Genomic DNA, 13,347 nt, shown 5'->3' on the forward strand with positions numbered 1-13,347 from the left:
CCAACTCTTGATTTCGGCTGAGGTCATGATCTCACAGTTCATAAGATTGAGCCCCGAGTCAGGCTCTGGCTGACAGTGCAGAGGCTGCTTGTGATTCGCTCTCTGTCCCTCTTTCTCTCTCTCTGCCCCTCCCCTGCTTGCACCTGCTCTCTCTCTCTCTCTCTCAAAATAAACAAACGATATTTATTTATTTTGCTGACCTCTGGGATTTGAGACTAGTCTAGTTCCTCAAATATTTTTTAAATTTTTTTTTTCAACGTTTATTGATTTTTGGGACAGAGAGAGACAGAGCATGAACGGGGGAGGGACAGAGAGAGAGGGAGACACAGAATCGGAAACAGGCTCCAGGCTCTGAGCCATCAGCCCAGAGCCTGACGCGGGGCTCAAACTCACGGACCATGAGATCGTGACCTGGCTGAAGTCGGACGCTTAACCGACTGCGCCACCCAGGCGCCCCTAGTTCCTCAAATATTAAAGATGTTTATGTAACTGAAAATGAATCTAGACTTTTACTTTCAAAAACCCAATAAGATTATTTTTTCTTATAGGGACGAGTTTGTGAAGCCACAAAAATCAAAGCATTAATTTCGTTCATTTGTATGGATGTACATATGTCATCTAAATGAAAATTATGACTTTTCAACACAATTTTGGAGTTTCTTTTTGATAAGCAGTGATAAGTTTCAGTCTACCCAGGGATAGCCTAGTCCAAGAAAAGGCTCCATAAATGTATGAGGGACATAGATTTGCTCCCTTTCTTACAGAAGCTTCAGACTAGAAAAAAGAATGCTGGAGTAAGATTTTTTTTTTTTAATTTGTAAAATAAAGCAATATCTTTATCAGTGATGTCACTTCTGATGCTTCTCATTTCCCAGTTTGGAAAAGCAAGGCACAGAGAGGTTAGGCAACTTGTTCAGGATGGCACAGTCATCAGTCCAGAGGAGGCATGAAGATGAAATTCAGCCTACCAACAGAGATGGCAGAGTTCCGCACCTCAAGCCACACTGCAGGCATACTTAGAGTCTGTCCAACTTGGCTTTCCAGTCCCCTCAACTTCTTGCCCTAATAACATACCATTGGCCCCTTGGAGAGTCCGTCTTTTATCATTGAATTTTCCAGGAAGTTTCTAACTCAGTTTGCCAGTGAGATGTTAAGATCTAGGTCTCAGGAAAAGTGGCTATCTTATTTTTATCAATAATTTTGCCTTGATCCACTGGTATCCATAGTAGAGTTCCCTTGCTGCTTCCACAGCTCTGATCATGCACAATGAAGATTTGAGAAATCTGTAATCTTCCTTTCCCACCGCAGTTTACTCCCACTCCTTTTCCATGGCTCTTCCTAGCCGCAACTTATGGAAGCACATGATTCTGCCACTCACCCAGTTCAGTTATTCAGAGAGTCAAGAAAAGAAAAAGTGAACTGTCTTATTTTGGAGAAACGTTTCCCCTCACAACACTAAACATTTGCTCTGTCCCTCACAGCTGGGATGATAAAGTAATTTATAGTCTGAATCAAGACACTTTGAAAATGAAAGGGGAAGGGGTGAGGTTAAAATTAGGCCCATATTATAAGCATAAATAGGAACTGTCCTGTGCACACAACATATGGCTTACATGGGTCCCATATACAGAGTCCTCTTAGATACCACTGGAAGAGGTCTTGAATGCCAGGACGTTTGGTGAACACTGAGCAGTTCCTTATGAGTGAAATGTGGGGTTGTACTTCTAGAAGTTCCAGTACATTATAACCTTCAGGTACCAGTTGGTTTAATAACTTTTAAGAGTTTATAATGAACACATGCAGAGATATGTGTAAAGCAATGGATTAAAGGGACAGCTAACGCTTATTTTAATGTTTTTGTTCTTGCTTCCAGCTGATTTAAAACCTCTTACTGTTGGATGTAAAACATTATGTTTTCTGAACACTTAAATCAGACACCAATGTTGGTCAAGAAAAGAAAACCAGGAAAGTTTATATTTAATTACCTTTGGCTTTCCACTTCCATTCTTTGTTTAAAAGCCAAGCTTGTGTTTAATTTAAAAAGGAAATAGGGGTCAGAGTGATTAAATTATGCTAAGTAGGTGTTAAAATGCTTTTATATTATAACACATTTTAAAATACAAAGGATCCCCTGTGGAGTAACATCTGGTCTTCTCATGGACAAATGCAATGACAGAGAGGAATGGAGAGTTGTATTGTTTTAAGCTGCTTTATGGATTCCACTTCTAAAATATTTTCCCCTCTACCCTACAGCTCTCATTTTCCTAACTCTGAGTACTCTTCAGTTTATCTGCAGCCCCTGTTATCTTTTGCAAATGCTAGTTTGAACCTGTAACTCACTAGTGTAAATCCTTTCAAGGGTACCCCATAAAGGAATTCCAAGATCTTTAATCCAATTTACAAAATCCCTGTATCATCTCCACTACCAGCCTTATCACTAAGCAAGTAATTTGCTCTCATTTGTTGAATGTTTATAACTGAATATAAAAAAGACATGCCAAGGCCTCTCCCTCAAAGGGCTCTCTTTGAATAGGTAATTACCCTCCTGGTATTGAAATGGACTGAGACTCCCGAAAGGGCTAGTTTGAGCACAGTTATTTTTGTTTTGCTGAACATGGTGGTGATTGGGGAAGCAAATAAGAGGAACTGACAGGGGACTGAAAGTGTTTTGGTCTAGAAAGCAGGTCAAGGAACTGGGTCCTAAACTGTGAAGAAGAGCTGAAAACTGGAGAAGGGAGAAGAGAGACCAAGAATGGAGAAGAACTTTTTGAACCATTTTTAGATATTCTTCAGGTTGTAAGAACTCATTCAAACAAGGGTAAATTTATGTTTTGTGCCATAAATGTGGACCATCTGGCTCAGTGATACCCAGTCTTGGCTGTACATTAAAATCACAAGGGGCTCTATAAAATGTTAACTCCTAGGATTCATCTCCAGATGTTCTGATGTAGCTGGTCTCAGGTGGGGATGAGAAATGTAGTGTTTAAAAGCCCCTAGGTGACTCTTGTGAGGATTAAATGAAATTACACATGTGAATGCACTTTGCACAGAGCTCTCTAAAGGTTAGCTCTTATCAATGGGACTACTAAATCAATTAGCCACTGAATTTCAAAGCGAAGGGGAGCTATGGATTCTGCTAGGGCACAAATTCAATGTAGAACAGATTTTGTACTAAATCTTGAAGCCTAAGTTAGGTGAAGAAGGGGGTCTTGCAGCCCAGAAGAAGAAAGAGAATATGCAAAGGAAGAAAGGCGAGAAATAACATATTCTTTGTAGGATATAAGTTTCATTTTCTGTTTGATCAACAGCCATTTTTGCATACTTAATTCACGCTTTCTACTGTCCTGTTCAATGGAGGCATAAAGGTTATTCACAGAGTAAGGCTGTCTCCCCCCCCCCCCCCACCCCATGGTGCTTAAAAGTGTAGGTTGGGCAAGTTGAACTTTAAAGATACCTTTAGGAATAAGCAGGGGATAGGAATGGCTTCCTATAGTGAAATTCTCATTCCTCGACTAATCCTGAATTAAAGAGATGGATATGAGGAAGAAAGAACTGAAAAGTTCCAGTGTGATTAGGCCTCACAGGACTAAAGTGTGTAATATAGTGGGTAATGCGTGATGGAGTTTCACATGCATCCTTTTCATGGCACACTTCAAAGTACTCTTCAAATCTAAAACAGCATTATTATTGACTCTTCACAAATAAATGTTAAAAAATTAATTATAAATTAATATTATAATTTTAAATTAATTATTTCCATTTTCCTAAGGAGATACATGTATGAATCAAGGGCAGCTGACTTGGTCAGTCCAGGGGAACAAGGACCAAGAACTAGGGAACCCCTGGACACTAAAGCTGTTCCATAAAACAATCATGAATTGACAGGGGAAGCTGGAGACTCAAGGAAGACCAACTGCAACACATCAATTAGTACATTGGTTTGAACATATGGTCCTGGGACTAGTTGTGTCAGTATCACCTGGAAATTTGATAGAAATGCAAATTCTCAGTCCCCACTCAGGATATACAGAATCAGAAACTCTAAGGCTTGAATTCAGTAACCTGTGTTTTAACAAGCTCTCCAGGTGATTTGATGAAGTTAGAACTTCAGAACCAGATTAGTGGTTCCCACAACTGGCTACTTATTGAATCTATTTAAGGACTATATTAGTTTTCTAGGACTGCCATAACAAATACCACAGACTGAGTGGCTTAAACAACAAAAATTATTTTCTCACAGTTGTGGAGACTGAAAATCTGAGATCAAGAAGTCAGCAGTTTATTTCTTCTGAAGTCTTTCTCTTCGGTTTGTTTTGGCCTTCTTCCCCTTGTGTCTTCACATGGTCTTCTCTCTGTGCATATTTGTGTCCTAATTTCCTCTTCTTATAAGGATACCAGTCATATTAGATTCCAATTCACCCTAATGACTTCATTTTAATTTAATTACCTATCTAAAGACCCTATCTTTAGAAGCAGTCACGTTTGAGGTACTGGGGGTTAGGCCTTCAACATATGAACTTGAGGGGGTGGCACATAATTCAGACCATAACAAAGGCCTTTAATTTAAAAAAATTATCAATGTCTCAACATAAGACCAACTAAATCTGAATATTTAGTGGTGGAGCCCAGAAAAGTTCATTTGTGGTTCAAATGTGTAGCTAGGACTGAAAGCCAGGTGGCTATAACAGATGAAAAGCCAAAAAAGTGGACTCACAACAGGGACTCTGGTCATTAGTGGTCACATGCTGCACAGTCAGGTGGGCAGACCCTAGCAAGGATGAAGAGAGTTATAAGGTAGCAGGAACTTGATCATGGGAAGTCTGTTGAGGGCAGCATAAATTGCCAAGCCCTGAGGCAAGAGTTGAGGAATTCAGGGCTAGTTCGTAAGAAAACAGTATCAGAATGGGTGCAAAAGATTAGAACTCAGCTGTGATCTACACAGCTGGTATGACTCTGGGATTACAGGTTTCTGACCAGGGCTTCTGTCCAGGAAGTTGTTCCCAGGTCTACAGGATGTAGCTGTAGGAACTCAAGAGATGGCAGTGAAGGAAGTCAGATGGTGTCTGAGGCTTCTACAAGACATCCTGCCTTTTGATATCTCCAATACATCTCTTTAGAGGGTTTATAGAAAGAGAAAACGAGACAAATGGCAACCAAAACCAAACCACTGACCTGAAGACATAATGTTTGCACGGACTTCTGCTGTTGTGTGAAAAGCTATACAATTCTAGTAAGTTCCTGGACTTTATTTCATGTGGATGATGGGGTGTCTCACAGAGTGGTTGATTAAGCTTCTAATCACCTTTGTCAAAGCCAATAATCTCGGCTTTGTTCTCCCTCACAGAAAGGAAGCCAGTCTTGTTCAAATTGTTGTTATTAGCTCCATTTCCAACACCACAAAATTAAAGGACTGTTGCAAAGAAATAAATGGGATCAGGAAGAACATACAATCTCTTTGAAAGAGCTCACCTCCTCACCCTCATCTACCCACCTGGCCCAGAAATGGAAGAATTACAGGGAACCCAGCTGAGTAATAATGTTATTGATTCCCTGCTAATCGGATTTTTCTCAAGTCCAGCAACAGTCAAGTGTTTACAAGACTTCTCTTTTTCAAAACAACTCAAAAGTCATTCCCAGCAGAGAAGCTAGAAACCAGAAAATCAATAATACAGAAACTGCTACTAAGGATTTTCATCTACCCAGTGAGGAGGATATTTATTTATAGAAAAACTGGCCACTCCAGTTTAGTGTGGTAATAACATGGTACAGCTAGTTCAAAGAGTGGCATGGTTGAACACAGCCTTGTATTATGCCCACTGTAAATGGTCTGTATGAGAAAAAGCCTATAATTTAGAGAGATTTGCCATGAATGGTAAAGTCGAGGTCATTGTAACAGATACTTTTTACTAGCTCTATTTGTGGAGATGGCATGTAAAAGGAAGGAAAAGGGTTAGCTTCAGGAAACTTGGAAGGGGAAAGTGAGCCTCATTTGGTTTTACCTACATGAGAACTATATGATGCCCAGTCTGAACCCATGAATGGTTGAAGACTTATTTATTACAAAGCCATCGAATTTTTTAAAATGGAATATATATTTTACTCCCTAAAGAACTATTTCCCCACGGTTCTACTTATACTTATCTCTCTTTATATGCTTCTTGAACTCTGGGTAAAACTATGTACTCTTTTCAATTGCATTTTTATAAGGTTTATCATTGGATAGAAGTCAGGAGACACTGATGTGTTCAAAATGTGAAGCTATTTTCCAGGGAACTCCTTGGGGTATGGTCTGTTGACCTTCTGTAGTGCATCCTATCCATCTTTGTAGTTGCTGCTGGAAAAGCAGGAGGTGCAAATTATAGGTGTGGATTCTCCAAAGCCAGTCTCAAAAGATCCATGAAGCAATCTTGTAGACTTATTTTAAAAATAATCATCAAGGAAATATTCTGTTAGGAATTAGGGAATAGTGGATCTGAACTTTAATCTCTGCATGCTTGTCTACCATTGTCATTTCCAGTTTGTATCAGCTATGATGAATTCCCAAGGATGACATTTGCACAATGGTATGCTGACAGAGGTTTTAAACTGGCTTTCCAGGGAAAATAGCTCTGATTTGTATTGTTTGACAATTTCCATGGTATAAATATTCCCATGTGGCCCATTTAAAGCTACTGACATGAGTCACTGAAAGCAGAGTTAGGAAAAGAATATATAACTATGTAGTATTTTTACTACATAACTATGTAGTATTTCTATGTAGCATAACCATGTATTTCTAGAATATGGATATAGCTAAAGTTTTAAAAACCCTGAGAAGTACACGTAATGATAAAATGTAGTAAAATTATTAGGAACTGATGAGTTCTAGGTATTAATGAATTTGTTTTTAATATAATTTATGTAAGTTTGTGTAATTTTTAATAGTGACTGTGTTTATCATCTAGCTTGAAAAATTACACCAAACATAAAATTGGTTCTCATGAGGCAGTAGAGGTTTACTCTACTCTGGTACCAGCACACCACTGGTCCTCCAAAAGGTGAAGCATAGATTTAAGAATTAAAGAAAAATCCAGGCCCACAACATCAAGTACTAGGTAGTATGCAAAACCTGTGCTTGTGAGCAGAGACGAAACTAAGTAAATAGTATGACAGGGTTGGGGGAAAAATGCAGAACCAAATTTTTAGATTCCTGCCTGTAAGGCAGAGGTTACCAACTAGTGATCTAGAGATGTGTTTTCTTGGGGAGTTCTGATGCCACTGGGCCAGTTTGTCCATTATTCAGGGCAGAAATCAGCTAGATCTGAGGGGTGACTGCTACCTTTGGGCCACATTTGTGAACTCCCATTCACCACTGTCCAAATAACTCTTTGTTGTCTCTTCCCCCATAGCTTGTTTCACTCTTGTATATACCTCTGAAGGTTGGAGCACTTCAAAATCAAACTTCACTAAATATACCATCTCAAGAAGCTTCTGCTTCATGCCCTTAAATAACAGCTGCATGCTGATGATTCCCACATTTATATCTCCATGTTGGACTTCTTTCCTGAACTACAGACTCTCATATCTCACTGCCTTCTCACCATATCTACTTCGATATTAAAAGACCTCTCAAACCTATCATGTTTGAAACTGAACTGCTATAGTCTTCACCAACTCGGAAAATGCCTACTCCATTCTTTTAACTTCCTGGCCAAAACTCACAGAGTCATCTTGACTCTTTTGTTTCTCTCTCTGTCCCACATCCTATTCATCAGTAAGCCTTGTCAGCTCTACCATAAACACCAGAAACTGCCATTTTCTTTTTAATCACATTCAACACAGCTTCCATAATCTCTGCAATAGTCTCCTACTTCTGTCCTCATCCACCTACAGCCCATTCCCCAAGCAGCCAGTGTGAGCCTTTTACAATATGATTTGAGTCATGTATTTTCTCTGCTTAAAAACCTCAATGTCTTCCATTACACTTAGAGTAATAGATAGTCTTCAAGCCTTTGTTTCCGCTTTCCCTGTCTGAATGTTCCTTCCCCAGATGTTCCTGTGGCTCTTTTTCTTATCCCCTAGGCTTCCCAGATATGATCTCCTGACCTATTTAAAATTGCAACCTCCATAAAAATTTCCCATTTTAACTTTTTTCTTCATGACAGAGACTTTTCTCTGTTTTGCTAGCTGCCAAGTCTCCAGCACCTAGAAATAATGCCTATTATAGTAGAGACTCAGTAAATATCATTTGAGGTAATGGATATCCTGCTTGTAGGCAGAGATATTTCAACATAATTAGGGAAGAGTGGTAAGATAGGATTGAAGAAAAGGCTGGGAAAAAATAGGTCATTTTGTTGGGCATCCGAACCTAATCTCTTCAGATTTCCTGCTGGGAGTCAGAGAAGGTCATGGAACTCTAGAAAACTCTAACTCTCTTGGTGTGGAATAAAGGAATATCTAAGGACAGACTGTGTGCTCTCCTAGAAAGAGTGTTACTTTTGAAGTCAGGTAAATGCTGTTGCTGCTCTTAACCATTGTTTGCTTGGTTATGTGACTTAATCCCTCCAAGCTTCTCTTGGTTCTCTTCTTTGAATTTTCTTCCCCCTTTTAGACAATAGGCTTTTCTGGCAATTTTAATGCCTTGGTTTCTTAAATGCTATCTTCAGCACTTTCTCCAGTACCCTCTTCTCTAGCCTGATAAGACCATCTCCATGATTTTCCTCATGCTACTTCCTCAACCTGATGAAAACAGACAATACAAACTTCAACCCCACTCTCTTTTCAGATCAAACTGCCTTTGTGTTCCCATGGTCCTTTCTTACCCATCTCTTTCATAACTTCAAAATGTCATGGGAAAGTGTGAGACTTACAGCTGAGTCCATCAGGGGATCATTATTTCATAACCATGTTGACTTGAATCAATCACTTAAACTTTCTAAGCTTCAGTTTTCTCATGTAGGCAATAGTAGGTCTTAGAGATGGACAGGTAGAAAGACCTAGTGCTTCTGGTGACAGACTCTTAGGGTTGTATTGCAACCCTACTATTTTTTAGCTGAGTAAAGGAGCAAATTAGTATCTCTAAGCCTCAGTGTCTGCCTCAACAGTAGTATAAATAATAGTACCCACCTCATAGGGTTGTTGTGAGGGTTTGTTAAGGTATAAAGCACCAATACACTGTCTGACATATGTCAAGCACTCAGTCCAGGTTAATAATTACTATTATTATTATGGGACTGTTGCAAAGACTGCATGAACTACATACGTGTGGTAGACATTTATTTGCCTCTCTAGATCTACCCCCCAACTTTCTGTATCCTACTTTATGCTGGCTCTAGGCCACCTGGAAGACTCTATCAGAGGGCATCTTTGTCCTCTGGCTCCAGTCAGGCCAGTGGAGACATGAACACGAGGAGATGGGCTTCCTCCCTGGGAAGGCTCCATGGGTCATCTCTCCACTGAAGGCCACAGCTCCCATCCAAGGGCTCTCTACTCCTTCTCTGGAAACTAATAACCACTCTCTCCTTTTGATAAGACTTCCTGCTATTATGAGCTCTGGATGCTATACCATCTTGGTTTTTTCTTCACCCTGTCTGCTTCCTTCCACCCTGTCTGTTTGTGAGTCCCTTTATCAAACTCTACACAGTTTGATCATGTGAACTGCTTTCTGCCTGAAATCCAGTTGATATATTGTATGTCAGAGTAATTTGTGAAGTTAAATCATACATGCCTTTAAGCCTTCATTGCTATTTTTCCCTGCATCCCTAGCAACTAGCAGTTGCAAGAATAAAAAGAAAAATCCATTGTTCTAAATTTAAAAAAAAATCTACTCTCTACAAAACATCTCCTAGATATCCCTTAAGAACCTCCAGCTCAGCATGTCTACTATTGAGTTGTCTACTATTGCCACCTCATCAATCTGCTCCTCCTTAAACACTTGTTAAGGATATCACCACCATTCTGACTACCTGTGTGAATACCTCGAGTCATTTGGCCTCTCCCTGGGACCTCATGTCCTAATAGTACAAGGGGAAGGCAAATATCAAGAAAGTTGGATAGAGCAAGTAGCACTGATCTAAGTACCATTTACCCCGTCTTCACAACTATTTCTTCGATTACACTTTCTAACACCCTTCCATAATTCTGGTCACAAATTACTATCATATGATAAATATCTTACAATCCTGTTTTATCTGCACAGACAATAAAGGGTAAAAATATACTCACTAGAGAAGGTTTTTGAGGGTGTAAGTGTGTCCTATTCATTGTTTATTCAAAGCACTCAGCAGAGCTCCTGGCACGTGGTAGATATTCAACAAATGAATGAGTAAAAGAGAGAGACTTAGAATTAACTTTTTTTCTGAAAAAAAGTTACATTCTTTTTCTGACTCTTTTTGACACAATATTAGAAAAAAGTCACTTTAAATGGGACTGGCTTTTTTCAAAATGACACTTCTCCTTATTAGGTGTTCTTTGTTAAACCTTTTATAAGAAGTATTAGCATTTTTCATCCACACCAGTGGACAAAAAACAGTACCAGGTGCTAAGTGCCTCTGCAAAGTGAACACCTTAGAGCCACTGGAGAACTGAGGATGCCTCTGTTGTTCCACAAGACTTTGCTTCTGTGACTTCCTTCCATCACTCTCAGTCTCAGGCCTCTTTTTCTAAGCTTCCAGGTTAAAGTCCTTTTGCTATTGTCAGTTGTTTGCTTGAACCATAGCCATTTCCAGCTGTTAGCTGTAGTGCAGTAACCATTTACAGGCCTATTACACTTCCTCCTGGAGATAATTGATGCTAATGAGGCATGAAAGAACCATTGGAATAATTGATATAAAAGTTTCAGTTTCTTTTCCTGGAAAAGAAAACCCTCAAATTTGATCATGTGTGAAAGTAAGGCATTGCAATGAAAGGAACTGATTTAAAAAAATAATAACCTTTTGTCATTAAACTACCTGAATAGAGAGGGTGGTTGGTCCAAGGCAATGTAATTGAGATTCATGTTTATTATTCCTTTGGTCCTGCCCTAATGGGTTCATGAGAATTGACTATAATGAACAAACAGTGGTTCTGATGAATGAGTTTATTGGTGAATTCATAAAACATATGGTAGGCTTCCTCTGCCAGAAGTATTTGGGCAAAGGAAAAGCAAATGAAAATCAAGAATAAATAAATGATATGACATAAAAACAATGTTTTGAAGCAGACCAGAAAGGTCAACCAATTAGGGTTTTATTGATCTGGAAAAAAGGAAATCCCAGTTCTATTCTAAGCACATTTGTGTAAAGCTCTGCTTAAATTGGATATGAAGATTGTGTTTTATTAAAACCCAATGGATGCTGCCCCAATTTCCACATTCTTCTGTGCTATCACAGTTTTGTTCTATAAAATTCATGCTGCAAAATTAATGAATGCTATATATACAAGGAGCAGTTATCATCCTTATATTAGTCTGGATAGGTGAGTCTGTGGTGTTCTGTATATACAAAGAGCAGTTACCATCCTTATATTAGTCTGGATAGATATACCTATGCTGTTCTATTAAAAAAAAAACTCAGAATCACAGTGATGTAACAACAAAAATTTATTTCAGTTCTCATACAAAATGTACTGCTACTTCAGGTAATTCTTTAATCTTGCTTTACTTCCCATTTTAACATGTACTTCTAATATGATTGATCACTTTTATCAGAGAAGAGGGTACTGAAGGGTCTTCTACCAACAGTTAAATACTGGAGCCAGAATATGTCACATAATATCTGATGTCAAAGACTCAGAACCATTACTGTAACACAGAAGTGCTATAGAACTGCAATCACTAGGGCCACAGTTCCCTCTAAGTACAGACCATAGTCAGGACTTCTCAGCTTATGTCTTCTTCTGCCTTGGAGGATGCCACATTTTTTACCAGAAGATTATAGTAGGAGGGATCCTCAGTTTTACTTCTGGCTTCACCATTTCCAAGGTGAGTGACCCTGGACAAATTATTGAGTTTCTCCAAGTCTCACTTTTCTGATTTGTCAGATGGGAATAATAGTATCTACCTTGTGGGATTTTGAGATTGAAAGGAACGATATATGAAAAGTGGCTAGCACTGAGTAAGAACTCAAATAAATGCTTTGTCATTCAAAAAAGTGTAATCATACCCAAATATGTACTTGCTAGCCATGTCATCATACCTTCCTCATCCATGGAGAAATGCCTGGGAGAGAAAGAAATAAAGCAGCACTGGCCAGAGAAGACTGAACTAGGGGACAAGCAAATGTTTGGATCTAAAATCTCAATATAAAGATCATGAAGTGTCTGTGTCACTAGAATGAGAGTTGTCTCTGGTCCCTGCAAATGCTATACTATAAGTGAATTTCAATAAAATGCTATACTATAAATGAACTTTTGCAAGTTCTTTGAAAATGACAGTGGTAGACCACAGGCAATCTAATTCTCTGGAACCTATTCAAAGCTGACTTAAGTTTACTTTGAAATATAAACAATGGTCTATATTAGCCTTGTAGATAAAGCCTGCACAAGACCTTACTCAAAAGTACACTTTACTTTTTCAACTTGCTTTAAGAAGAGGTATAGATGTAACTGTATTTAAACAAAACCCCCATATGAAAATTTTGAATTATGTAAGATAATTACAGGTATAATTCCTCACTTCACAACAGGATTCAGGAAAGAATCTATTTAAATATCAATATTTCCTGCAGTCTAAAGTGTTATGATTTGCCAACAAAATTTTAAGAATACAACTCTAACTGTATAGGTATCTGTGATGGCTGTGGGTCATGACCAGAAGACATCATTTCCCTTCGTCCTTTCTGCAGCTTTCCAAAAGATTCATGTCAATATCCAAGTAAGCATAATCATAGGAATTTAAATTATGATGATTTCCAACCCCCAGAGAAATACTATTTCTGGAATTACTATATTATTGAAAATATCTCGTTTTCAACAACAACAAAAATGAGGCATGAAAAGAAACAAGATTGACCCATAGTTAGGGAAAACCAAACAAAACAATCTCTAGAAGCTGCTCCTGAGGAATATGTACTGACAAATTTACTGTTCCTGTTGTCAGATTTACTAGACAAAGGCTTTAAATCAGTTAGTTTAGATATGTTCAAAATACTGAAGGAAAACATGTCTGAGCAGCTAAAGGAAAGTGTGAGAACAACATCTCCAAATGTATCAATAAGGACCTAGAAAGTATTTTTTAAAAACTCAGTCTGGAGTTGACAAGTATAGTAACTGAAATGAAAAATTCTGTAGAAATGCTCAACAGCAGATCTGGGTTGACAAAATAGAGAAACAGTGAATTTGAAACAGGTCAATTAAGTTTACCCCATCTATAGAACAAAAATAAAAACAAAT

This window comes from Panthera uncia (genome assembly GCF_023721935.1).
Source record: "Panthera uncia isolate 11264 chromosome B2 unlocalized genomic scaffold, Puncia_PCG_1.0 HiC_scaffold_24, whole genome shotgun sequence".
Classification (NCBI taxonomy): domain Eukaryota; kingdom Metazoa; phylum Chordata; class Mammalia; order Carnivora; family Felidae; genus Panthera; species Panthera uncia.